The sequence below is a fragment of the Danio rerio genome, chromosome 3 (assembly GCF_052040795.2).
Source record: "Danio rerio strain M-AB ecotype USA chromosome 3, GRCz13ab, whole genome shotgun sequence".
Lineage (NCBI taxonomy): Eukaryota > Metazoa > Chordata > Actinopteri > Cypriniformes > Danionidae > Danio > Danio rerio.
The window spans coordinates 20,821,220-20,848,420 of record NC_141023.1 but is presented as its reverse complement, the minus strand read 5'-3'; the positions used below and the strand labels follow the sequence as shown (position 1 = coordinate 20,848,420).

Below are 27,201 nucleotides of genomic sequence, written 5' to 3'. Positions count from 1 at the left end.
CTATTTTGTGCGTTATTTTTAATCTTAGCAATAAAAAAAAAATCATGCTTTGGCTGTCCCTATACATTCTGATCAACTTTGTGACATTGGTTGTAAAAAGATATAAGAATCTATTTATCAGTGATAGATAAAGCAAGTGATTTGCTCCAAGTGATGTCACGTCCTCTGGCAGGAAACTCTATAAGGCATTGAGGAATGTCATATATTTATCTCTCATTAATTTGTACAATATGTTCAGGATACACCAGTAGTTGAGTCCCTTAGCCCACCGTATGCTGGTTAATGATTTGTCGACTCTTTTAGTCATGTCGTGTGTATTTATATACTGTAGCTCATTTATTGTGTATTTCCATACACCCAAAGCGCTTCACAATCATGATCTGAATCACACTGAACTGAGCTAAACTGAACTGAACTGAACTTAAACACTAATACCTGAACCACACTGTTCCAGTTACTATGACCATTTATGTGAAGCTGCTTTGACACAATCTACATTGTAAAAGCGCTATACAAATAAAGCTGAATTGAATTGAATTGAATGATGAGGGGGCAGGGGGGTACTCTCCACATCACCACCAGTGTGCATCATCCAAGTAACCGCAGCCACAGGACAGTGGTGCCAGTGCACTCACCACACACCAGCAGTTGGGGGAATGAAGAGACAATGATAGAGTCAATTCGGTGGATGGCGAAGACCTCTGTCTAATGCCCCCCCCCCCCCCCCCCTTTCCTGAACCCAACCAATATTGTTTTCAAAAGCACTGATTGACCCGCCCACCCACTTCCCTAAACCCAACCTACCGTTTTAAAAAGCAATCTAGATAAAGAAAAGCCCTCGCCTGATTTTTACCATGTATTCAGATTTCACCAGTCTCACCCTGTTATTTACTTGTTTATTTAACTTTTTGGCTTCTGTTTCTGGAATTATATATATATATACACTACACACACACGGCTTTCTGACCTACCGAGTGCATCTGAGTCACCGAGAAATGCAGAGCTTTTTTTTCTCTTATACGACGTACGGTATCAAACATTCCACCGTCATTAAACACACTGTCTTTCTCCCCTGCGCCTGTGTTAGTTTTTCCTCTGTGAAAATCAACGCATGCCCAAATGGGAACTCACATTTTTATTCAAATCCTTTCCCTTTTTCCTCCCACTACACTCCCACCCAAACAGAGTTAGACACACCTACTTTCCTGACATTTTCCAAACTAGAGATGTGAAAACCCCCAGCTAAAACGGGGGTTTTTATGGCCCTTTAAAGTAAAAGAAAAAGGACGAGCTTTGCAGATTAAACTTAACAGAAAGTTCTTCAAAGGTACAGAGGCCCTTTTCACCCATAAGATCACTCAATGAGTAAATGCCTGTCATTCCATTGTCGACACTGGCCAAAATTAACTGGATGTTTATCAATAAATATCGTTAAAAAATTTCTGTGAAACAAAAAATTCACCATACAGTGAGCATACGGTGGCCATCCAGCATTAGTCTGAAGTTTAGCTGCCTGTGAATGTGTTATCCAAGGTCAGCTAGCAGTCAACAGACTAGAGCTATCAGCTGGATGGTCATGACACACAGCTTCACCCTAACTGGTAAGAGGCAGCCTGGAAGACAGGGCGTGAAAATGGATGTGTCATCGCCTTCGATTATGGAGACTTAGAGGTGTGTGCGGGGTGTAACCCAATCTATGTATGGGTCTTCAATTCACAAATGATGAATGACTCTCTTGAGTGAAGGACATGTCTATAGGTTAAGTGTGTGTGTTACAGGTGGCCTTGCTCGAGCTACTAGTTTGAATGTACATACTGTAAGTAGACTGATGTAAAAGTCCATCTATTAGCCCAATGATGAAACTAACAGCATGATCGAAAGTTAAATGTGTGTAAGCCTTTTTTAGCGCTTCTGAAAAGAATTCTGTTATTTAATCAAATTTATTTATAGTTGTTTTCAGCTCTGAATTTAATCTGACTTTAATTTTAAGTGACTGTCAAATTTAGACTGTATTTCTAATTGTACGAATGGATCACATTCTTCGTTTATGAGTTTTTGATTTCCTCATCCTAAAAGAGTAGTGACTTTAGTCATTTCCATACAACTTGCTAATATCAGTGATTAGATTATTAACAGATCTTCATGCTGTCGTGCCACACTTCTGTACTGTCAAATGCACCTTAAAAATCGACATAATCATGTCACAAACATAATGGAGGAGCAGACTCCTCTTAATCTACTGGATATAAAAGATTTCAGGAGAATTCAAAATGATTCAAAACTTAACATTTCATTTTTCCAGATGAAAGTGTATCATGCCAATTACAGAATCAAAGAATAAAAAGCCAATTAAAAAAATTACAACAACAGATATAAGGGAAATTGTGAAATATTACTATGACATTTATACCACTTTACCAAGGTAAAGTCTATATCGGATACACGGCTGGCCGGAAGTCAAATATGCATACAATATGGCAGCATTTTTTTTCGACACTGTATAACAATAATTAATATTTTTTCTTTACTGTGACGGTTGGGTTTAGGGTTGGGGTGGGTAAGGTATTAAAAAAAAATACAATTTATTGGTTAATTTGGTACAATTATTGTTTTTACATTACTGTGATGGTTGGGTTTAGGGTTAGGGAGGGGGTAGACGTTATTAAAATACAATAAATGGGAAATTTAATAAATAATCTAAATAATTCTCATTAACTTCTGGCCTCAACCATTTCCTATATAGCAACAACCCTTTACCAATCACACAGAGACATTTAAAATGATACCAAAGATGACGGTCATATATGCAGCATGACGCGTCAACATTTCTGTCTGTTAAGTTGTTAATATCAAATGAAAATAGGCCTTAGCCATCCTTACACTGACTTCAGCTTCAGCTTAGTCTTAAATTACAACTTAGTCTGTGTTTCCATCCAAATTGCGAAATAAACCTAAATTAAAAAAGCTAATAGTGGGATTCACATAATTTTTTTTTTATGTTGTTCCAACACAAATCAATTAAGTTAACTTTTTACAAATTGAAGTGGATTAAAAATAAAACTATTAAGTTGCCTATTAAGTCCCCCTCCCCCACCACACACACACACACAAACTCAATAGTTGATTCAGCTTATTTTAAATTAGTTTGAACAATTATTTTTGAGTGTATGAGCAAATCTGAAATACTGCAAAAAACTTTTGGAATTAATGAATTCCAACATTAAAACATGAACTGTTACAACAAAATCACATGCCTTCTTTGATGTGTGTGCTGGAATTTATTCTGTAAAATGTTTATTCTTCTCATTTGTGTGCATAAGTTTTTAGGCACATTTTGGCAAGCCTAACCCTAACCCATTAATCATTTTTTATGCAATATAATTGAATAAATAGGTAGATGTAAACATGACTGATGCCTATTTACAAACAAGTTTCTCTCTAATATCTTTTGTCCTTTTCACCGTCCTTTGAATGAAATGGTCTAAAATGGACTAAAATCCAAGAGCTGCATTCACTTTGTTCTTTAAAAATGAGTAATGAGTCAGAAAACTCGCTAAATGGAGCAGAAATGTATGCCTCCTTTAGGGCTGAAATCACACAACTTCAGATAAGTTTTCACCTAATCAAAAATTTGACAGTTTCAGTCTTATTAGATTTGTCATTAATAATGCAGAGAGATGATCAACATTGTAGGCCAATACCACGGCTGTCATTTGAAGACTTGGCTAGAGGTATGCCTCTTCCAATGGGCTATCCATCCATCCATCCATCCGTCTGTCTGTCTGTTTCTGTCTGCCTCTATTGGTCTGTCTGTCTGTCTTCATTTCTGTCTATACATCTGTCTATCTGTCTGTCCGTTCGTCTGTCCGTCCGTTATCTATCTATCATGATATGCTCTTTGTTATAAACTGATCCATTTGATTTGAGTACTGTGACTTATGCTTGCAGAGAAATTCTGCTAAAAGAACAAGCACCGGTGTAAAATCCCAGAGGTCTGAGTAAATGTAATTCCTCCATTGGAATCCAACCTAAAATGATATACCCTTCTACACTTTTTACACAACAAAGACCTTGTGCTGGTGGGGTGACCAAATGTAATCTTCAAATGCAGGAGGGGTGGCCTGATTAGATTTAGTACCTGGCTTCAGACGCGCTGCAGACTCTCAGAAAACGATTTACAGATGGCCACAGGTTGAGGATGGACAATGAATATAAACCCAACCCTGTCCTGGGGAGAGACTGAACCAAATGAACATAAATCTGAGAGCCGGCTTAAACCGCAGACTGAGGTTGTAAGATAAGACGCCATCAACCCACTGAGACAAGAATATTGAACTGGATTCTTAATACCGGTCTGACCTTAGCAAAACACAGACAGAATTTTTTTTTTTTTTACAACAGCTAAATATACTTTGAGTCATTGCTATCATTTGTGTTGGTTCTATTTCCAATGACATATATTTGCTTGAATTTCACAGGAAGGTAGATTTTGGTAATACGATTTTCTTTTGTAGCCTGAAGCACGCCAATGGTTTTTTAAATATTCCAAATTATTTTGTGGTTAGTCAATGGTCTAGTTCACATTTTTGTTTATTCACAATAGCCTGTCTTTGTACTTTAATATGGGGTCTTTAATATAAAGTTGTTCATATTTGGGAACCCTTGGCATCTAACTGTTTAAAATCCTCTGGTTAAGGTTATACACGATCACCCCAGATCAAAGTATACACTGGAGGATTTTATCTTGCATATTCCAGCCAAAAGTTTCACATTTCTGAATACTTAAGAGAAGTGGGTCAACCATGCTAACCAACTTTTAACCCTTTCAGACCTGAAATGTGTTCAGGTTCAGGAAAACGTAGCATACATTTTCCCTGTTCTTCCTAAATGAATTTTCCAACAAATTTCAAAACATAGTAGTTTTAATAACTCATTTCTAATAACTGAATTATTTTATCTTTGCCATGATGACAGTAAATAATATTTCACTAGATTTTTTTTAAAACACTTCTACAGCTTAATGTGACATTTAAAGAGTTAACTGTTAAGTAGGTTATATAGACAGGTTAGGGTAATTAGGCAATTTACTGTATGACAATGGTTTGTTCTATAGACTATGAAAAAATATATAGCTTAAAAGGGCTAATTAATTTGACCTTAAAATGTTATATATATATATATATATATATATATATATATATATATATATATATATATATATATATATATGTGTGGAAATTAAAAAAAAATTATTAATTAATAAAATTATATATATATATATATATATATATATATATATATATATATATATATATATATATATATATACATACTCATACATACACACACATATATATATATATATATATATATATATATATATATATATATATATATATATATATATATATATATATATACATATATATATATATATTTTTTTTTTTGCTCCTCTTAACTTTTATTACAGTTGTTCCTCAGTCGCTTAGGTCCATTTCTCAGATCAGAATTGAAATACTCAAACTACCTGTTCAATCTTTAGATCATTGTCACTTGTGCACATAAAAAAGCCGTTTCTAATTCCTTTGAACAACTTGCAAATGCTTTTGTACATCCATGCAAGTGATTATGTGCAATTCTCTGCTCTTTCCTACATTATCAATTGCTTATGTCATGTCGATCAAAATTTTTTATTTTGGTCTGTTGAATAGTCTCATCGCCCACAACATTTAATTGTTTGTTCATGGCATAAGTCTTTACATGCAAAATGGCATAATATTTTGTCATAATAATTTTTCTATACATTTCCATTAGACTTTTTTTTCTAAATCTGTCTAAAATTAGTACATTTCTCACAGGTGAATCTTGACTTTTTCTAACAAAGGTGGATACAAATGAGTTATTGTCCTATTTTCACATTTCTTCTTCTGGTTCGTTTTTTCTTTTTTCAATGCAGTGCTGACTTTTCGTTTCTGTTTCACAATGACATCATTTGTCAAAAAAATTACAGTACAAACAGCCAAAAAAAAAAAAAATGTAGCCTTAGTTTACATCAGACCAGCCCTCTAATACTGACAACATGACGAAGTAATTTGACTGTCTTATCCGTACACAATGACACAACAACTTGTCATTCTGATGGCAAATCTGGTAAATTTAATAATCACTACTTACTTTTTTTATTTGCCTTTTACAAACTGTGCCAACTTTTTCTGATTTGGGGTTGTATATATTTCCTCACAATCATAAACACTTTGGGCCCAATCATACACCCGGTGCAGTGTGGCGCAAGGCGTGACGCAGTAGTCTTTTGGTAGTTTCAGCTTGGCGCAAGAGTCGTTTTGAGGCGTTGCACTACGCTGTTTAAATAGCAAATGCATTAGCGCTCATTTGTGCGCCCATAGGCGTTCTGGTCTAAAAAGGAAGGCATTCTGAGGCGGACCGCTGGCACGTTGCTATTTTGAGAAACTATAATAGATTTTTCATTAGACCAAAACTAACCCGGTCTAAACTCCGCCGCAGAGTTGCGCCTCGCTTACGCACTGCTTAATACGCACAAGAGAGCAATAGGCAAATATCTTTACATATGAAAAAATGTAAATATTAAGGATATATATTAGGGATGGGAAGATTAATCGATATGTATCGATACGCGGTCATGCGCGTGCACGATGCGAGTGCATCGGTTGAGCAGCAGAGGATGAATGAAATTTTGGAAGCAAATCGAGATGCATCGTTTTTTCCAAGATACAGCTTATATTTTTAATATAGAATGTATTTTTTATTTATTAACAAGAGTTGTCAACCTGTTTTTGGCGCATAATTTAATCGACCTACATAAAGTAAGCCTTAGCAACGGATTTGCGGATGTGTACACTTACACTACAACTCAGTGTATCAGGTGTACGGATGAAGCTAGTGGTGTGCCCTCAGAAAGCGCGAGAAGCAAAACAAACATTTTATTCCTCACTGAGTTTTAAATTTAAAGTATGGCAACATTATGGATTTAAGGATGGACAACATGACAGGACAGATGCAATTTGCAAAATGTGCCGCACATCTGTAAAATACGCGGGCAGTACGACTAATCTGAAATCTCACTTGAAGCGGCGCCACGATGTTGTTGTGGAAGCATCTTCCAGTGTTCCTGCATCCCCGGCTTTCGCACTGCTTCAACTGTAGCTACCAGCTCCAAAAGTGGTGAGAAAAGCATTGCAAGTTTTTTTTTCCATGTGCAACAGTTTTGTGCGCTCTATGCCAATAACGGATGTTATTGCATTGTTCATCTGCAAAGATATTCAGCCTAGTGTCACGGAGAACGAAGGTTTTAAACCTCCTTCTGTTAATTTTTATTTAATTATAATAATAATAATAATATTAATTATAATAATGATAAAAATAATGGGTGTCACGGTGGCACAGTGGGTAGTTTGACCACCTCACAGCAAGAAGATTGCTGGTTTGTTATATTTTTATTAGCCTGTTGTTTACAGTGACAGTGATGTTTCAAAGCAGCATAACACTGCTAGTTCACGACCTTAAGTTTTGAATATTTAGTGGCAAAATATATCTTTGTAAAACTTGTTTTTATAGTTGAAAAGTTAAATCACAATTCTTGTTGTGCAATGCTAAACCTTTATGTTGAAAGAGTGCAAATATATATATATTAATATATATTGCACTTATACATTCTGTTTATCTTGAAAATACTTAAATAATATGTGCTATAGGTTCTAAAATGGCCCTCTACTGTAAACTGACACTCTGGCTCTGAGAGAAAAGCCAGTTTGTAAAAAAAGTCTTGGTTTTGCTTGGTTAATAAATAATCAAACTCATTCAATGGCACAGCATCCTCTTTCACATAATCTCATAAACTTGATCTAATTAGTTAGTGCTGAATTATCGCATTGTATCGTGATATGGGTATGAATCGTATCGTGTTGCATCGCAATATGTCACAAATGTATCGCTAGTATATCTGATCGTATTCTTTGTATCGAGATGCGTATCGGATCGGCATTATAGCTTAGATGCCCAACCCTAATATATATAGGATATAATAAGAATAGATAAAGGATATAAATATAAAGGATTAAAATATTACAAAACATATTATTTTCTAGCCTACATAAAAATGAAAAACCACTGCTTTTATGTCTTCTTTATCTCAGGAGGCTTTTTCAGTTCATTCATAACAATTTGCTTTTGTATAATGTTATTATTATTAGCAGTATTATTTATTATATGCATATTTATATTTGTTTTATTAAAAAAAGCTTAGATTTGCCCACCTGTCAGGTTTTAGACCATATGGGGCACAGCATGTGTTTTAGGATATAACTCAGGTTTTTGAACACATTTTGCTATTATTATTCATTTGCTGGAAATTAGAACTGAATTTAGAAATAGTTTTGAAACGAATATTTGCGCTTAACAAACAAAAGTATTTATTTATAGACTAATTGATGTCTGTGCGTAAAAGTTTCCCTATCCAAGAGCGAAAGTGAAAGTGATCCATAATCTCTCATTCTCACGCAGTAGATGCTCTGTTTAACAGTTTTCTGTTAAAAAACTGTTAACTGTTAGCTTGTGAAATGCTCATTTTTTCCACGTAGACTTACTTTGCGTCCTGTAAATAGCGAATGCACTCTTGGCGCGACACAGTTGACTCTTAAAGGGAATGGGAGATGAGACTCTAATTGGTTTATTCTTAAAACACACCTATAACTCATTAAGAAAATAAACTCAACTCTTTTAGACCATGCGCCGAAGCGCAAAGGCAGATTTCCCGTCCTTAAATTAGCAAAAACGCGTCCTGACACACCCTGAAAGCATTTGCGCCCTGCGTTTTGCGCATGGACCGTCAAAATAGAGCCCTTTAAGTATATAAAAACAAACAAGACTTTTTTGTAAATTACCAAATTGTACTCCTTAACCAGCACTGCATCTGTCATTTTAGTTCAGGATTACCTGTTAAACAAACCAATTTTATGTCTTTTCCATCCATTTCAAACAGAAAGGCTTTACAAAATTATAGGTTGCTCCCTCTACATCGAGTCCTCCAAGTATCTTTCTGTCAAAAGCCTTGTCATAAACAGAAGATATAGCTAATTTCCCCCTAAAAATGTAACCTGATATCAACCATATGCTGATTAATCCTAGATTCATACCATGACCTCAATAGAAAGTCACAGAAGCTCAGTCTCAAACTGTGTGTCCATTGTTGGAGTCGGCCAAGTTGTCGCAATATTCGCTTCCACACTTTGTCAGTCATTTTGTGAGGGCTTGCTGGTGAAAGGGATGAAGAGGCATAGCCACTGGCCACATCCTTTAGAATAGCACTCTTATGTTTACTTGAATGCATGTGCTTGTTTGTATCGTCACAAAATGCTTTGGCTCCTCTCTGATTTCAATCGTCTGCAAAGATCTAATCATTCCTCGCCTTAACACTCAGTAGGTACTTAGCGAAATGTTGGATATCTGACACGTCTTAATCCCTTTCAGATGAAGGCCAGCTCAGAGGAATACATGAGAGCCTTTTCAATAAAGGGACTGAATCAAGTCAGACCCTCAAGCTTAGTCCCTCAGGCAGGTGAAACCCCAGAGGGAGGACTGCTGGTTTTTGATAAGGAAATCCAATCTGTGCTGCAAAGAAGACGTTTAGCATGCGGAAAGAGTCTGAAAGAAGTGCCTGGTACTGTTTAGTTTTTCACTTAGCACCTGAAGAATCTGCAAACCTTTGCTATAACAATGTTAAGGAAAGATCAGGGCAGTAAATAAAAGAAGGCAGGGTGAAAGCTGAGCAATCTACCTGAAGACGTCACATGTTCCCGTGCTAAATATAAGAACGATGTTTAAGCAAACTTGTTAATGTCTCTCCATAAAACACCTAGGTCAAGTGAAACCTGATCAAGAGAGAGCTGTTGAAGACGAACAAAGGAAAAACATCATGAAACCATTGTTCAGTTTGATCCTGACAGACATACTGTCTATCTTGTTTTTACGTGACGTGTTTTGTGAATTTTTAGGAACCGTTTTTTTTCTCTTCATCAGCCTCTCTTCTGCCATTCTGTGGCCACATGCTGGATCTCTGTCTGTAGTCTCCATCCCAGATGAACCCCTGCCGACATTGGACTCTTCCCTGGCATCCACACCGGACCCACTGCATGTTTCTTTGGCTTTTGGAGTATCGGTGGCCCGGGCTGGTGTCTGCCTGGGTGAGGTGCATCTCAACCCAGTAATTACCCTGGCATTGGTTGCAGGCTTGAGGGTGAGCCCTTGGAGGGGAGTCCTGTTGGTTGGAGCCCAGCTGCTTGCTGCTCTCAGTGCCTGTGCTATCCTTTTAGTCATTGCACCAACTACCCAAAGTAGCAACCATGGGGATTAATGAGGTGAGATGTTTGTGATCCTAGAGTTTATCCATGACTTGGATATCTATGCTCTGGTTTTACTAATATACAGTTAAATTCATAATGATTGTAAATTGTTTTCTTTTTCAAATATTTCCCAAATGATGTTTAACAGAGCAAAGATTTTTCACAGTATTTCCTACAATATTTTTTTCTGAAGAAAGTCTTTTTTGTTCTTGTTTTAGTTCAGCTGGAATAAAAACAGTTTTTAAAACCATTTTATGGTTATTAATATTAGCCCACTTAAGCCATTTTTTAAAACTGTTTATAGAACCATTGTTAGACAATGACTTACCCTAATTAAATGCCTAATTACCCTAACTTGCCTGATAAACCTAATTAACCTAGTTAAGCCTTCAACCCATTTGTGCCCAAATTTTTTTAACAAAAAGTTAAGTTTCATGCAAATTTTATTGTTAGTGTCCTATATGAACATGTTTTCCATTTATTTTCTCCAGGTTTTTGTATATATATAAATTTGACAAGAGTTTTCATACAATTTGGGTTTCAGTGACCAGATACTTTGTATGTGGACGAACAGCCAAACCATGTAGAAAAACAGCGATTAGGACAATGTCCATGTCTGTGTGGACAGCAGTGCTTTAGGTTGAGGTTGTTGCTTTTTAGCAGCAGGATTTCATTATTCTCTGAGTTATTTTAAATGTTTGTGGGTGAGGGACCAGTAGGAGAAGTTCATCTTACTCTGATGGTTTTGCTGTGTATCAAATTGCATGTAAAAAAGCCTCGACTTTTAGAGACTAAATTAAGGCAAGTTTATTTATATAGCACGTTTCATACACAGTGGCAATTCAAAGTGCTTTACATGAACAGAAATAAAAAAAAGACAAGTATAAAAAAAGCTATTAGTTAAAGGATTATTTTTAATTGGGGTATTATGAAAGCAAAAAAAAAAAAAAAAAACATTAAACAAGGCCAATAACCTTGATGTATTAACACATTATTCCCTAATTTGCCATTTTTTATGTACTTACAAAGTACTGTATTTGCCCACTGGAAACTATAATTGCCGCTTGAACATTTAACAAAGTATAATCGCAAAACTTGTTTTGTTTGGATGAATCTAGAGATCTTCATGATTATGTTGACATATATTTGTAAATAAGAAGTATTTAAATTAACATGAAAAATGTCTTTATTTGGGAGGGTTTGCTTCAATTTTGCATCCTGGAATTAGAGGTAGGAAGTTAAAAGCAGGAAGTCAATTAATTCCTTTTATTCTTTCTTAAAATCTTTTGTTTGGTTGTTTGCTAGCATGTCATCAAAAAAAATTAAACATTGATAGCACATGTAGAAAATTACTTAGAAAATAAAAACGGCAACTGAACTTCGGCATCTAAAGTTGCCCATGGGCTTAAATGTCATTTTAAGCTAAATACTAGTATCTTGAAAAATATCTAGTAAAAAAATATGTACTGTCATCATGGCAAATATAAAATAAATCAGTTATTAGAACTGTTATGTTTAAAAATGTGTTGAAAAAATAACCCCCACCCCCACAACTTGGGGGTATACAGGAGGTCTAATCATTCAGGAGGCATCATAATGCTGACTTTATCTGTATGTGTTCTAGATACAATCTGTTTTTTGATCTTTGTTTCTCTTTCTATGTTTAAGCACATCACATTAGAGAAAAATTAAACATAGTTCTTTTAGCAAATAACAGTAGCTCCAAATGTGCATTAACTGTTTCCAAACAGTGAGATGAAGAGTACAAAACTTCCTGACAAACTGATACCAAATATCCCAAAAAAATTAAGTTTTTAGCAACTGACCAAGACACTAATCCCTCATGCGAGATGAAAATCATTTTGGTGGTGGACTTCAGCTCAGACATGTTTTAAAATGAATGAAACAACATTTCAGATGATGTATGATAATACTGGTGTTATCCAATCACTTTTGGGGCAAAGTAATTTTGTCTGTCAAGTATAGGCACTCAATCTAATCCATCAAGTAATTCATTTAAAAATTGTGTTTCCATTTTAGTTTACGCACATCTTCTCTTTCTTCTGGGTAGAGAAAAAAAATAAAAATAATATATATATATATATATATATATATATATATATATATATATATATATATATATATATATATATATATATATATGTTTATAACTATTATGCACATTTTACAATAGATATGCAATTCTAAAAAATTGCATTAAAATTGGTTGATGGAGGTAAAGCTAATGAAATGTAGTAGGCTATACGAAAAAAAAAACAAAGAGCTGGTATCTGGAGATAATAGTGCAAGTACACTGTAGAAAAATCAGTAAATTAGCAGTTTTCCATATTTTATGATTCTTTTTTTTTTCCTTCAATTTTTTATGCTTTTGAATTGCAGTATGCGACCTTGATCTTTCTTTCAACAACATTTAACTTTTAGAAGTTTGAAAAAGTGACTTTTATTTTAAAAAATCTAATCGTTTAAAGTTATATGTCTAGGTTAGTGTACTATGTTACGGTACGTAACATTATATTATTTCAAACTACAAAAATGTCAATTAAAAAGACACTTTGTTAAACTGTAGAGCTGAATTTTCAACATCAAAACTGGACAGAGCCGAGATAAAGCTCCCGTAATTCAATTTACAACCATAAATACAGGGGAAACACTAAATATTGAAACTGATAAATAACTGATAAGGATTTTTTTTACAGTGTACATAGGCAAAATATACTTTAAATGTAGCAAGAGTGAGATATGACAACACAATCTCACGGCAATTCATAACTTTTTGATTTAGTGGCTAATTCGTATGAATTCGTACGATCTAATTCGTACAATTTAGTACGACTTGCTGATCCCCCAATGACGGTTGGGTTTAGGGGTGGGGTTAGGTGCCACGCCTTCTTTTAAAAATCGTACAATTTCGTATGACTGAACTCTGTCTTACTTACGTTTTCTGGATATGACTGATTACCTATATATTTATCTACAGTTAATGATATTAAGTGAATATAATCTACTATTCTGCTGCTGGAAGGGCATCTGCTGCATAAAACATTTGCTGGATAAGTTGGCGGTTCATTCCGCTGTGGCAAACCCTGATAAATAAAAGGACTAAGCTGAAAAGAAAATGATATCAATGGTAGTCTACTATTCTAGCCATGGCCCTGAACATTCTCTTTGATAATGACTGTATGATGTTTGTGTTTTAGATTGTGTAATTTCTGTATCCTCTGATATGCATTCTTCAACTTCTAATTTCTGTGCTCTTCTGATCTGTTGTTTGGATCTTCAGATCTCTGTTTTCTGTGATATTGATCTCCTCATCTCTGTGTTCTGTTATCAGTATCCAGTGTAGCCAAATTTGTGAGGGTCAAAGCTCAATGTAGTTTAATGAATTGCGACTTGATTTGTTTTCTTGAGACCTGTGAAAATCTCATTTAAAAAGGCACCATTAAGATTTATCTAAAACATTCTTAGGTCTTTAGTTAATACGTTTACTCAATAAAACCCAAGGCTTCATTTCACCATTATTATGTTAACTCTGGGTAATTGCCAAGCTTTTAAGCCATTCTAATTTTTCCCACAATCTAATTTAATGATTTCTTGCGAGTCATTTTTAATTTCATTGTGACATGCAAAAGTAATTCTCTAATTAGCTAATTCAGATTCTAATTTTGATTAACAGCTGGTGGTTGTCATTTAACAAAATACCAAATGTAGTAAGTGTAGATAGCCTATATATACAGATATGCTGTACCTTTCCTGTTCAGCATGATAAAACATTAAAGTGCATCCGTAAAAGTGGAATGCTGCTTTTTCTTCTGTAATCCCCTTATGTTTCAAAAACCATGAGATGCGAAGACATTTTAATAGAAAGACTGAACAGTCGAACGGGTTGGGGAGAAAAAGTACATCTTTGAAAATCTGAAATGGGGAAAGAAGTCTAGCGAAGAAACAGCTCTGTAAATCACAGAGGACAAGGAAATGGTAGGAGAGTGTCAAAATAAGAGGCAGAAAGTTTGAGGGCAAAATGGGAAAATTGGGCCCTGGTGTGTTTATGTGTTTCACAAAAAGTTAAGCAAAAAATTAGGGGGGTTGGGTGGATGGATGGAGTGTCGGACGGACGGATGGATATGTAAATTATGGATGGATTGAAGGACAGATAGACAGACGGATGGATGAATGACATGGATGGATGGATGAATGACAAATGGATGAATGGATGGATGGATGGATGGATGGGTGTGTAACAGCCCGGTTGGAGAAATAAAGGATTAAACTCATGCACTGATGTTGCACTGTCCTCCTTTGTGCCTTTATTGTTGCGATTGCCGTCCTTAAAGACTGTTCAGCACCGTAAAAGCTAAGAACAGATGAATAAACACAAATAGAAAAGATGTAATGAATAAAAATTCACATAATAAGACAAAACAAACTTAGCAACAATATTATAAAGTTACTGCAAATATATGACTAGTTTTGTGATAAAATAGCTATTCTAATTATTAGCAAGCAAACAGATACATAAACATTCAGCAATGGGGTATATGCCGAAGCATGCTTATAGGACGTTTAATTTGCCATTAACCTGGGTTAAGCGCTTCCGGCGAATTGAATGCCAATGCAAAATCCGGTGCGTTTAAGGTCTGTTTTCTTTAAAAATCAGCGATCTCCACTTGCTAAGTGATATCCGATTTAAAGTGGGTCTCAGATTGTACAAGAAGCACTGCATTAAATTACATTTCCCCTGCCATATCTTTATTATATGAGCATTTATTTTACCCCAGTATATTCAATAGAGCTTCTGCGTTAGCCTGCCGATTGTGACTGGCGCGTGCAAGTAAACGGCTTTTTGTCTCGTTTTACGCTTGAGCAACTAAATAAATTCTAACGTTTATTTAACTGAATGTATTTTAATGACATTACAACATCGATGCTGTATAAGGAACTGTATAAAATGAGAAACTGTATGAGTCCACAATAACAGGTCACCGGAAGTGTATCAGCATGGGAACAGCACTAGCTCGGCATATACCCTATATGTGTATAAATGTCCTCATCTACCTTGTTCTCCCTTCCAACCAGGTGTTCAAACAATGAAGATGAACAGAACAAAAAACAAACTCAAATATGCATTAAATACTCTTTAATCAGTCCTTAAATTTAACTTTAGCTCCGTGAATTTCTCCGTGCAAGCGATAGCTCTCTCCCTCGTGCTAGGCGCGCTTCTCCGATCTCCGTGCTTCCGTGATCTGTGCGCGCTCGCGCACCTGACCACTTCCGGCAAGCCGCGCGTCAAAATAAGGGCCTCTATAGGCTAAATAACTTATAAAATAAATAACAAAAACACAACTATTTTTAAAGAAATAGAGAAGTAATTAAAAGCAGGATAAATAATTAACACTGAAACCTAACTTAAATAACTTGGGGTTATTTACAGGGTGGATGAAAGGAAGTATGGATAGAAGAATAGATGGTTGGATGGATGGAGTGACGGACGGACAGATGGATATGTGGATGATGGATGGATGGATGGATGGATGGATGGATTACAAATGGATGGATGAAAATGGATGGAAGGATGAAAGGAAGGATGAATAGATGGATGAATAGATGCAAGGAAGGAAGGAAGGAAGGAAGGAAAGAGGGATGGATGGATGGAGACTTGGGAGTCCTCTTAGTAACCTAACGTTTTACTTATTAGGAGCTATTTTTAGCACTAAAACTTTTAAAAACTCTTAGTATCATAGTGTAAAAAGCCATTAATTGACTTCTTAAAAAGAGTATCTTTGTTGCCTTATAATTATTAAGGAAACAAACTATGTGAATTATAAAAGTTATGTTAAGTCAGTGGGTATACTGAGTTCAAATAAAATCAACGTGTTCCTTTTAAAGCAACAGTTTTACTCACTTTTTAACCCTTTGTTGCACAAGCTATGTAAAACCACGTCTAATGCACAAAATGAGTCTTAAATGACACATACATTCTTATGCAATTTCGTGCTTTGCTGAAATTTTTTTGCTTTACCTTTTGAAATCAGTTTATCTCAGTATTAAACCTTCCCTTATATAAATATTCCCTAATATACCAACAACATTTATTTTTTATTCAAAATGTAAGATATAGATAAGGTTTTGTGATGGTCATTTGAGAAATTCCTTGAACATAAAGTGAAGAAATTAATTTATTGCAAAGATTCAGAAATTCAGAAGTTAGTCAGTCACTTTAGACCCATATATGCATCAAAAGGGTTAAAGTTAAGTAACTAGTCGCTTTTTACAGTGTATAAAAAATGTAGGAGTCCTAAAATTAGGACTGACATGTCCATTACTTTCACGATCGAGACTGATATTGGAGTGAATGAGGAAAGGAGATGGAGACAATCTAAGAGAATGATCGTGTCCAACAATAACAAATAAAACTGCTCTTGCCCTGCTTCAGGTGGCCCCGGGGGTGTATCTGTATCAGGCTCTGTTAGTGTAAACGGCTGTTACATTCCAGCTAGTGCTGTGTGTCCAGGCTGCCACTCATCCCAAATCCGCATTTTCCTCCAATCCTCCTGCTGTCACCGGCCTGTCGGACACCCTCGGTCATCTCATGGCGGTAAGGAAGGCAGAAGCGATACATTTCTGGAGAGCACAAATTATGTAGCCAGAGATACGTATGGCTGCATTTCATCTTTCAAATGAACGCTCTGGGGTAGTATGAAGCCGCCGAGGGCTTCTGTTTCTTTTCACGCTACCAGCTGACCGCTCACCTCTATGCGGGCAGCTTTTCTGCTGTTACCAGTTTGCCTAGTGGCTCGTCGCATACATTTGCGGACTTGAGACAAAAAGCGGAGTTGACTGCAACAACAGGGTTTGAGTGTATCAAAGAATGGTTCCAGGAAGCAGGTAAAACAAAAACAAAGGCAAAAAATTAAATAAACAAGTAAATAATAGGTGAGAACGTGGTAAGATCTGAAAACGTGGTAAAAATCAGGCAGCTTTTCTTTTTTTGGATTGCTTTTGAGAACACTAGCCAGGCATACTGGTCGACCCTCCCGTTTTCTCGGGACTTTCCCGTACATTACAACTCTATCCCACTATCATCCCGTAAAGGTATTTTCCAGAATTTCTCCCGTATTTCTCTTTCTTTGAAGGATGGCAATAAACATAAAAATCTGATCCTTCCCATACAGTTGAAGTCAGAATTATTAGCCCCTATGAATTATTAGCCCAGTTTATTTTTTTCCCCAATTTCTGTTTAACAGAGAGAAGATTTTTTCAACACATTTCTAATAATAATAGTTTTAATAACTCATTTTTTAACTCATTTTTTCAAGACACTTCTATACAGCTTAAAGTTACATTTAAAGGCTTAACTGGGTTAATTAGGTTAACTAGGCAGGTTAGGGTAATTAGGCAAGTTATTGCATATTGCATAAAAATAGCCTAAAGGGGCTAATAATTTTGACCTAAAAATGAAGTGTAAAAAATTAAATACTGCTTTTATTCTAGCCAAAATAAAATAAATAAAACTTTCTCCAGAAGAAAAAATATTATCAGACATACAGTGAAAATGTCCTTTCTCTGTTAAACATCATTTGGGAAATATTTTAAAAAGAAAAAAATTCAAAAGTGGGATAATAATTCTGACTTCAACTTCAACCCATACCACCGAACCACCAAGTGATGCCTCTTGCTCTTAAATGTAATTCTGTTCTGTGCTTTTATTTTATTTAGGCATGAAAATAGTTTGAAATAAATATAAAAACGGCAGGATTATCTTCCTTTTCATTACAGGTGCCATTGTCCACTTCTATGCAATCCTAAAAAAAAGTCAGTTCATGTAGCAGTGCGTGACTGTGTTTAAACACAACAAATTTTAAATTAATAATAGCTATTGTTTAAGCAGGCTAAACTGTTTGCTAATTTATTAGCAGTTTTTTTAAGTATACTGTTTATTCTATGCTTTGTAAATTATAATAAAAAAATATTTGGTCACACTTTATTTTGTTGGTCTGTTTGTTAAATTTAAGTTACATTGCGTGTAAATTCCAACTAATTGTCATTAGATTATAAGTAAACTGTTAGGTTGGGGTTAGGGTTGGGGTTAGTGTAAGTTGACATGTACTTGCAAAGTTTCTTATAATCAGTCTGTTGAAGGAGCTTTATCAACCGATATTAAGCAGAGAGTCAACTAATACTCAAATGAACCATCAAAATAAAGTGTTGCCAAACATTTTACTGTGCGTTTCAATTGATTATTTACAGTAAAACAGCCAGATGAACATATTAAACATTAATTTGAGGGAGGTGAGGTTCCTTAATTTGAGGAAGTAGGTTAGCCTGTCGGTCGGTTGATCAGTCAGTGTGTCATAATGAGCCTGGGTTGTTTGAAATTCATGTTCCTACAAAATCACTGATCACTGATTCAGAGTTGTTGGTAAACATGCGATAAACATGGTATGTTTTGCAGTTTTTAAATCACGATTGTTTCCAGTAAGCAGCTTGATGTCAAAAAGACATAAAAAATATAAAATGTTAATTGATTTGATGTCAATTGACTACCTTGATGACAAAAAAAAACATCAAATTTGACATATAACAAAACTGTCAAAAACAGGACAGTTCCATTATCAATTTGTGATGTGTTTTTTAACAAATCGTCACCTTAGAATTATAAGGTTCTTTCTGTCATTTTTGTCAAAATTGAGTTATTCACATATTCTTATTAAATGACAACTTATTTACATTATGTGATGTTTTTGATAAGTTGTTTACACTTTACGACTTTTTATTTAAAAAAACAAAAAAAACAGTTTCTCAACAAAGTCGAACTCTAGCTTGACTTTATAAGGTTCTATCTGTAAGCCAATCAGCATTTTTAATGCATGCACGAGAACCAACCAGGATCAGCTTTCTTTGTTATTTTGCCAGACTACCCCATTGACAGCGGAAAATACCAGAAAGACAAAATCACACAAAATCAGAGTCAACTAAATAATGCCGTACCACACAAAACTGAGAAGTGAGTAAATGTGATGATTTAGAAGCATTTTTTGATATTGAGATGAAATGTTCAATTTTACATTGTTAAAAAAGAAACGAAAACTAAAAAAATCTTTATTAATTGTGAAATTGTTTTATTTGTGTATATATGGTAAGTGAAACATTTTTCAGTGTTTATTAAACTCATTTGCTCATTGACTGTTTTTTTTTTAAGTCCTTGGGTTCTATTTTGACGATCCATGCACAAAGTGCAAAGCGCAGGCCGCAAGAACAATAAAGGCGTGTCAGAATCCACTTTTGCTATTTTAAGGAGGAAAAACTCGATTTGCGTTGTAGTGCATGGTCTAACAGGGTTGAGCTTAATCTCTTAATGAGTTTTGGGTGTGTTTTGAGAATAAACCAATCAGAGTCTCATCTTCCATTCCCTTTAAGAGTCAGTTGCATTGCGCCATATCGCATTTGCTATTTACATGACAGATTTTTAAGTGGAAAAACTGAACGTTTGACTAGAGAGAAAACAGTTAAACAGAGAATCTGCAGCACGATGATGAGAGATGAGCCTCCTCATTCTGAACTTTCACTTTCACTCTTGTGGATAGGGAATCTTGTTGTACGCACATACATCCATTAGCCTATAAATAAGTAATTTAGTTTGTTAAGTGCAAAGATTTGTTTCAAAACTATTTCTAACTTTAGTTCTAATTTCCAGCAAACTAATAAATTAACAATAATAACGAAGTGTGGTTAAAAAAACTGAGTTACATCTAATGCTTTGCCTCATATCTATAATCTGATAGGTGGGCAAATCTAAGCTTGTTTTTAATAAAATAAATATAAATAAGGATTAGGGGTGTCATGATTCTCCAAATTCTCGATTCGATTACATTTTCGATTCTTAAGATTTTCGATTATGAATAATTAATTAATTAATAACAAATTAATTATTTGTAGTCTACAGTTTAAACTACCTGACCTGTATGGTCTTTGTTTGACCCAAAAACAAATCATACAGTAAATGAATAAAGGCAAGTTACACACATAATTACCACCTGTCAATCACTTTTTTCTTGTGAATAGGCAGTGATCTCTGTCTTTATTATGGCGTCGGTAAAAAAAGGTGCACAACCAACAGGAACCAGCCAACAGTATCTGAGGTCGCTAAAATGACTAAGTACTAGTGTGAAAGTAAAAGATTGAAGCAGTCTTAACCAGGTTAATTAGGTTAACCAGGCAGGCTAGGGTAATTAGGCAAGTTATTGTATAACGATGGTTTGTTCTGGAGACAGTCTAAAAAACAATTAGCTTAAGGGGTTAATAAATTTGACCTTAAAATGGTTCATAAAAAATTAAGAACTGCTTTTATTCTAGCCAAAATAAAACAAATGAGACTTTGTTCAGAGGAAAAAATAATATCAGACATACTATCAACATTTCCTTGCTCTGTTAAACATCATTTAGGAAATATTTTAAAAAGAAAAAAACAACAAAGGGGGGCTAATAATTCTGACTTCCACTGTATATATATTTACAGTAATTTTTTAAATGTTTTTAAGAAAACTTATTCAGTTCATCAAGGCTACATTTATTAAATGTAAAAAATGTTAAATTGTGAAATATTTATCAAAGTTTTAAATAACTACTTTGTTACTGTATGTAGTTTCAAATAAAATTATTACTCCAGACATTATTGCTTTTATTACTATTACCATTAATAAATATAATAATAATTAATATTAATGATTTCTGAAGGATCATGTGACTGGAGTAATGAAGCTGAAATTTCATCTTTAAAATCACTGGAATAAATGAATAAATTAAATGATAAACTACTTTTGAACAGTTATTTTATAGTGCAACATTTCATCATTTGTATTTATGATGAAATAATTGCAGCCTTGGTGAGCAGAAGAAGCTTAGTTTAACATATTTAACAATCATACTGACCCCAAACTTTTGACCCGTTGTGTAAAGAATATTTTAGAAGCAAAAATGTGCACTTTAATTTTAACAACCCACAAACATCGTCACCGAATATAAAGCAGAGGTCAGACTTTCTCATATACAGAGCCTCATTTCAATTGTCAAGTTTTGTAAAAATCGATCTATTGAATTAATCAATCTATTAAAGAAACGTTGGCTAGAATTCTGCATTATAGGCTTAAATTATAGAGAGACATAGCAGAGGAACCGAGACTGCATCAGATCAATGTAAATCTTTCTTTCGAGCTGTCAGTGCGGAAATGAACAAAACAACAGGCTTAATACAACATATTATACGATTAAAATATGGAAAAATTAACAGATAGTAATTTCGGTCAATTTTCCTGACGGATAAACCGAGATCAGCCTTTACATGATATGACTGAAGTAGCCTGTCATTTAGCATGGTGAACATCTGCTGAACATTTGCTTAATTCTTATTTCATGTTTTTCTTTCTGAAACCCAAATGAACTGCTTGTTTGCCACAAATAAATAAGGAGCGATCTGGCATGAAGTTTGAATTTGGCACAAGACCTAGAGTTGTCCCGTGTATTTGTGTGCGTGTGTGTGTGTGCAGATCGGCTTCACCGGCTGTGGAATGAATCCTGCCAGGTCATTTGGTCCAGCTGTGCTAACTATGAACTTCCACAATCATTGGGTGAGTAAACAAACTTTGTGTGATGGAAATGAAAATGTCGAAGAATTTGAAGCTAAGAAAATGTTGATAAAATAATACTTGATAATGAATGATAATAGGGATGAAAGGGGGGTTTTAGGCCCCGTTTACACTAGTACGTTTTAGTTTTAAAACGGCGTTTTAGAATGAAAACGATCCGCGTCCACACTCGCGTTTTACCCAGCGTTTCTGAACTGCTCTCCGTCCACACCAAAACGCTGAAAACGCACATCACGTGACCACACAGACGCTCTCGGGCAAGCGCTGCAGCCCATGTACCCAGATGAGAGCTCTGCTAGTCGGACTTCTCATCAAGCATCTCCCGCTGGATCTAATCTCACTATATTTATTAAACGGGATATTTCATTCATCTTGTTGTCTTTATCTAACGACATATTCCCTGACTTTGGGCATTGGAATCTATTACTTGTTCTCAGGTAACGTGTTTTGGCTGAGCGCAAAGATAAGTTAATGATTAATGTAAGCACGTACATTCTGTATATTGACTTATCGCTTGCCTTTATTTCCTATAATGTATAAACTTATTGTATGTTATACTTTTAAAATGGCCATTATCGATTCTTAAAACTGATACTCAGCAAAAGAGAGGGGATGTTTCGTATTTTCACTGAAATTGAAAGGAGGCAGTGTTGTTATCGGCTCCGTTTTGTTATAAATATCCAGACAGTGAAGATGACGCTCATCTTATACAGCACGGCGCCTCAACATGTCTGCTGTCTAAGTTGCTAATATTAAAATGAAAATAGGCAGTTCCTTAAATCATGTTTACATTTTATTGTTGAGAAAGTGAAACAACGAAGCCAGGGTGATGTGAATGAAGTTATAAAGTACACTGTTCCCTTTGAAGATTTACCCGTGTCCTCGGTATAGTCTGCTTTTCCATATCAAACTGAGAAGAAGAGACTGCAGCCTTGATCAAACTTGCGAAGTCTGAACTTACACGGAGAAGATTCAGGACTGAACTGTGCGTGTTAGGCTACTTAATATTCAGGAAAAGCCCCAATCAGAGAGGCGAATGTCTGCAGCCCCGCCTCCGTTTTCAGATGTCTCCGTTTTCCATCATCCACACTGAGACGGAGCAGCAGCGTTTCAAAATGAAAACGGCCTCTCCAGCGTTTTCGAAACGCTCCGTTTTCGGCGCTCGAGAACTCCGGCGTAGTGTGGACGGTTGGCGTAACCGTAGCAAAACTTATGCGTTTTCAAACTAAAACGCATTAGTGTAAACGGGGCCTTAAGCATCAAAACAATAAAAATGTAGCACATTATTTTTATTTTCAGACATTATGTATTCTATTGGGTGGCACGGTGGCTAAGTGGGTAGCACTGTCACCTCACAGCAAGAAGTTCACTGGTTCAAATCTCAGCTGGTTCGGTTGGCATTTCTGTGTGGAGTTTGCATGTTCTCCCTGTGTTTGTGTGGGTTACCTCCAAGTGCTCCGGTTTCCCACACAGTTCAAAAGACATGTACTATAGGTGAATTTGGTAAGCTAAACTGTCCATAGTGCATGCATGTATGTCCTGGTCATTGGCATTGGACTAATGACCCACCTTGTAAAAAATTTGATGTTACGAAACACCAACATTGGCGTCGTTAAATATCAACTTTAATATAAATGGCCCTGGGAGTAAGAGTAAGTATGTATTCATATTGATTACAACTAAATAATGCCTGTCATTTAATATGATTTACAGACGACATCCACTAAAATGTCATTTAAAGTAGTACTAGTTTACATAGTGAACAATTTTGTCAGGTTTATTTAGAACACAAATAATTTTATGATACTAAAATATTTAGAATCATTTCAGTCACAAAATGATAATAAAAGGTAGCATTTTAAAATAATGGTCCATTAGTTAACAGTGTAGAGCAAAGTTACTTTAGAAACTCCTCAAAAAAGTAACTGCGTTAAGTTACTTTTGGGTTACTTTTGCATTGCTGAGGCTTGAAATCTATCAGAATCTGCAGGTTTTCCAAAAACCTTTTTAAATAGAGGAGCTCGCATTTAACAACGCACTCTATAAACTACACATTTACTCACAGTTTAAAGCAATGTGTATGCTACTTTTGTACTTTTTGTTTTAGTTCAAAATAATAAACACATTCTCTCATCAAGTGTGGGATTTAAAGTGACTACATTATTTTTAATTCACAAATATATATTTTTAAAAGCTATTCAATTAAACTTAAATGTAACTTGCATTACATTTTAAAAATGTAACTCGAATATTGTTACTTTTCACTTTTTTAAGTAATGCGTTACTTTACTCGTTACTTAGAAAAGTAATATTATTACGTAACTCGTGTTACTTGTTGTTATAACAATTAGTGATACAATTATTAAGGTATCTATTCATCTTTGTTAATGTTAGTTGTTATTTAAGTTCAATAATGCAGGGGTTCCCAAACTTTTCGGCCCGCGACCCCTAAAATAACAATGCCTATGACTCGTGACCCCCAAATTCCTCAGAGGTGGTTATAGATATACAAACGTTGCACACACACAATAGGCCTATATAAATGCAAGCAAATTGACAACACAAAAAATGTGCAAGTCTATCAACCATATCATTTTTATAATCATTTATTAATTTGTTAAATGTAATATTAAACTCAGCTAAAGAGACCAGAGATCATTCTCAATATTCAATTGTGGCCTGTGTTTATTTTTTTATGTATTAGATTGACATAAAGGTGTCAAAAAGTGGTGCTATAAAATTAATCTGCTGCAACTGATACTATTAATGTGTTGTTAATCTAAAGTAAACACACCAAAATAATTGAAAGGCTGATGGCTTTTCATTTGCATGTTGGTGTTTTTTACTATTAAAAGTTATAATTTTTCATCTTGTGTGGGTGATGGTTAAAATATAGCAATTCTAATAGTTTAATCAAATTATTGACTTTCAGAAATCACCAAGCAAACCCCCTGTCATTGTACCGCAACCTCTCAGGGGTCCCGATCCCCACTTTGGGAACCACTGAACTAATGGTTATTCTAAAGTGTGAATTATAAATTATAAACCTTTATTCTTTGAAACTACTATTCCTATTTGTCAATAAAAAAAATTATAATTTAAAACACAATATTATTTAGGCTACACACTAAAAACGTTAAGTTATTTATTTAACCCAATGATTGAGTTAAACATATTTGGTGCTTTGTTGGGTTATTTTTTAACCTTTATTATGTTATTTATTAATAACTCAACCAGTTGGGTTAAATATTGGGTGCTTTGTTGGGTTATTTATAACCTTTATTTAGTTATTTATATTATAACTCAACCAGTTGAGTTAAAATTTTAAATTTTAACAGTCTACTGATTTACCCGACACAGACCGGGCTGTATCAATATGCGTGTGTATTTTAGTTTTTGCGTTATAAAGTTTACGCTCTAGCGCAACAATATTGATGTTATTTTTTTTTATCAAAATACCTCTTTGTTTCGTCTTTTTTATATTCGTTTCACCAGCACTCTTAATTACTGATGATACAAACGTGCACTTCATAGCCGATCTATATTCAATGGACAAAATGCTTTCTCTACCTCCCGTGTTCATCTCTACAGTTTTATTTATTTATTTTATTTTATTATTTTTATTTTTTATTTTTTGGATGATACATATATTTGGGATATCTGGCCGTCATTCTAAACTTTAGGACACAGCAGAGACATGTATTTATTTACTCAGCCATAATTATAAATTAATAGTATTAGTAATACCAGAATGGAAAAAATAACATTTCATCAAAATAACCCAATGCCTTGGGATACATTATATAATCCAATGCATTAGGCTAAAATAACCCATAATTGGGAAGGTGCTATAATAACCTGTAGTTGTGTTTTATGTTGGGGTATTTTTAATCCAACTATTTTAACAGTATTGATTACTCTTATATTGTATATAATATAAAAAAGTATGCTGGGTGACTTTTACATACATTTTACAATTAATAACTTTGGAGTATTGTTTTATTTTTAATTTGACGTGTTGTTTTACACATTAATGTTGACTATAAAAAATAAACATTTTATGAAAATTGCTGGAACAAAAACAATCACAAAGGTGCATAATTTTGTCTCATTATTTTATGATTATGAAGGATTATTCCATGTTTTACCTGGCCCTGTGCAGGTGTATTGGGTTGGGCCTTGCTCTGGCTCTCTCCTAACCTGGTTTCTGCATGACCTGCTGCTTCGTCCTTGCTGGAGCTGCTTTGGCGACTGGGTGACCGAATACAAAGAGACGTTCCTGAAAGACCTTTCCAAGAAGCCCAGGAATCCTGAACCAAATATGGAAGCATAGTCATTCAAATAAACCTGACATCTCCATACAATATTGTTTAAGATATCACTGGCTTACTGTACAATTAGTTTTTAATCTGAAATTAACTAAAGTAAGTCTTGGTGAGGCCATCTATTGCTGACAGTGTTTGGAGGATTGCAGGTGTGCAATTCTAATCTAAGATCTGCTTGAAACCATGTATTCGAGACAGATCCAAACAGTACCTGATCCAGCATCTAATCTTTCGCTCCACTGGTCCAGCACATGGACTTGAAGCCAAACAGTTTGTGTGTGTGCTTGCATTTTTTCCATCTATGTATTCAGTTAAAATTACCTTTCTTTTTCATTAGTTTAGCTATTGTGTGCTGCTCTGAGCAAATGTTGTTCATTTTGCAGGCTGTTTTTGATACATATCCAATGTCAGAAGATAACTGTGGGCTTGTTGTTTTTAGCCAGAAGATACATAAAATGGAGCCTGAACAGGTAGTTTTGTGTTTCGATGACTTGGTAACACAGATGACATCAAGCATTAACTAAAGTTTAGTTGTGTTTACACTTGTAGTTAAGGTGCTGATTGACCCAAATATGAAAATAAGATTATTAATTAACTTCATGCTATTCAATCCAAACTCCTGAAACCTCCATTCATCTTCAGAACACTAATTAAGGTATTTTAAGTAAATCTGAGAGCTCCCTCGTCCTCCAAAAACAGCATTGGTCCCAATTTGTTAAAAGAACATCCAAAACAATTCCTCAGAATAGACTGTATGCCTACAGTGCCTATATCAGAATATAATTAAGCTGCAAAAATACTTTTGTGAGCACATTAATAAAAATAACGATGTTTTTCAAA

At 34.8% G+C, this 27,201-nt stretch overlaps 1 long non-coding RNA gene and 1 pseudogene across 2 annotated transcripts; one reads left to right on the top strand and one right to left on the bottom strand.

Moving 5' to 3' along the window:
- The first annotated feature begins 1,576 nt into the window (after positions 1 to 1,576).
- Positions 1,577 to 27,201, top strand: LOC147845604 (aquaporin-5-like; annotated as a pseudogene). The gene is made up of 7 exons (XR_015481553.1): positions 1,577 to 1,639; positions 9,511 to 9,699; positions 9,872 to 10,367; positions 13,729 to 13,748; positions 16,828 to 16,989; positions 21,938 to 22,018; positions 26,199 to 27,201. The product of XR_015481553.1 is annotated as an aquaporin-5-like (transcript).
- On the bottom strand, positions 14,674 to 15,624 carry LOC108182815 (uncharacterized). Its single transcript, XR_015480654.1, has 2 exons — positions 15,450 to 15,624; positions 14,674 to 14,748 (listed from the first exon to the last, which is right to left on the bottom strand). It is a non-coding gene; the product is annotated as an uncharacterized LOC108182815 (long non-coding RNA).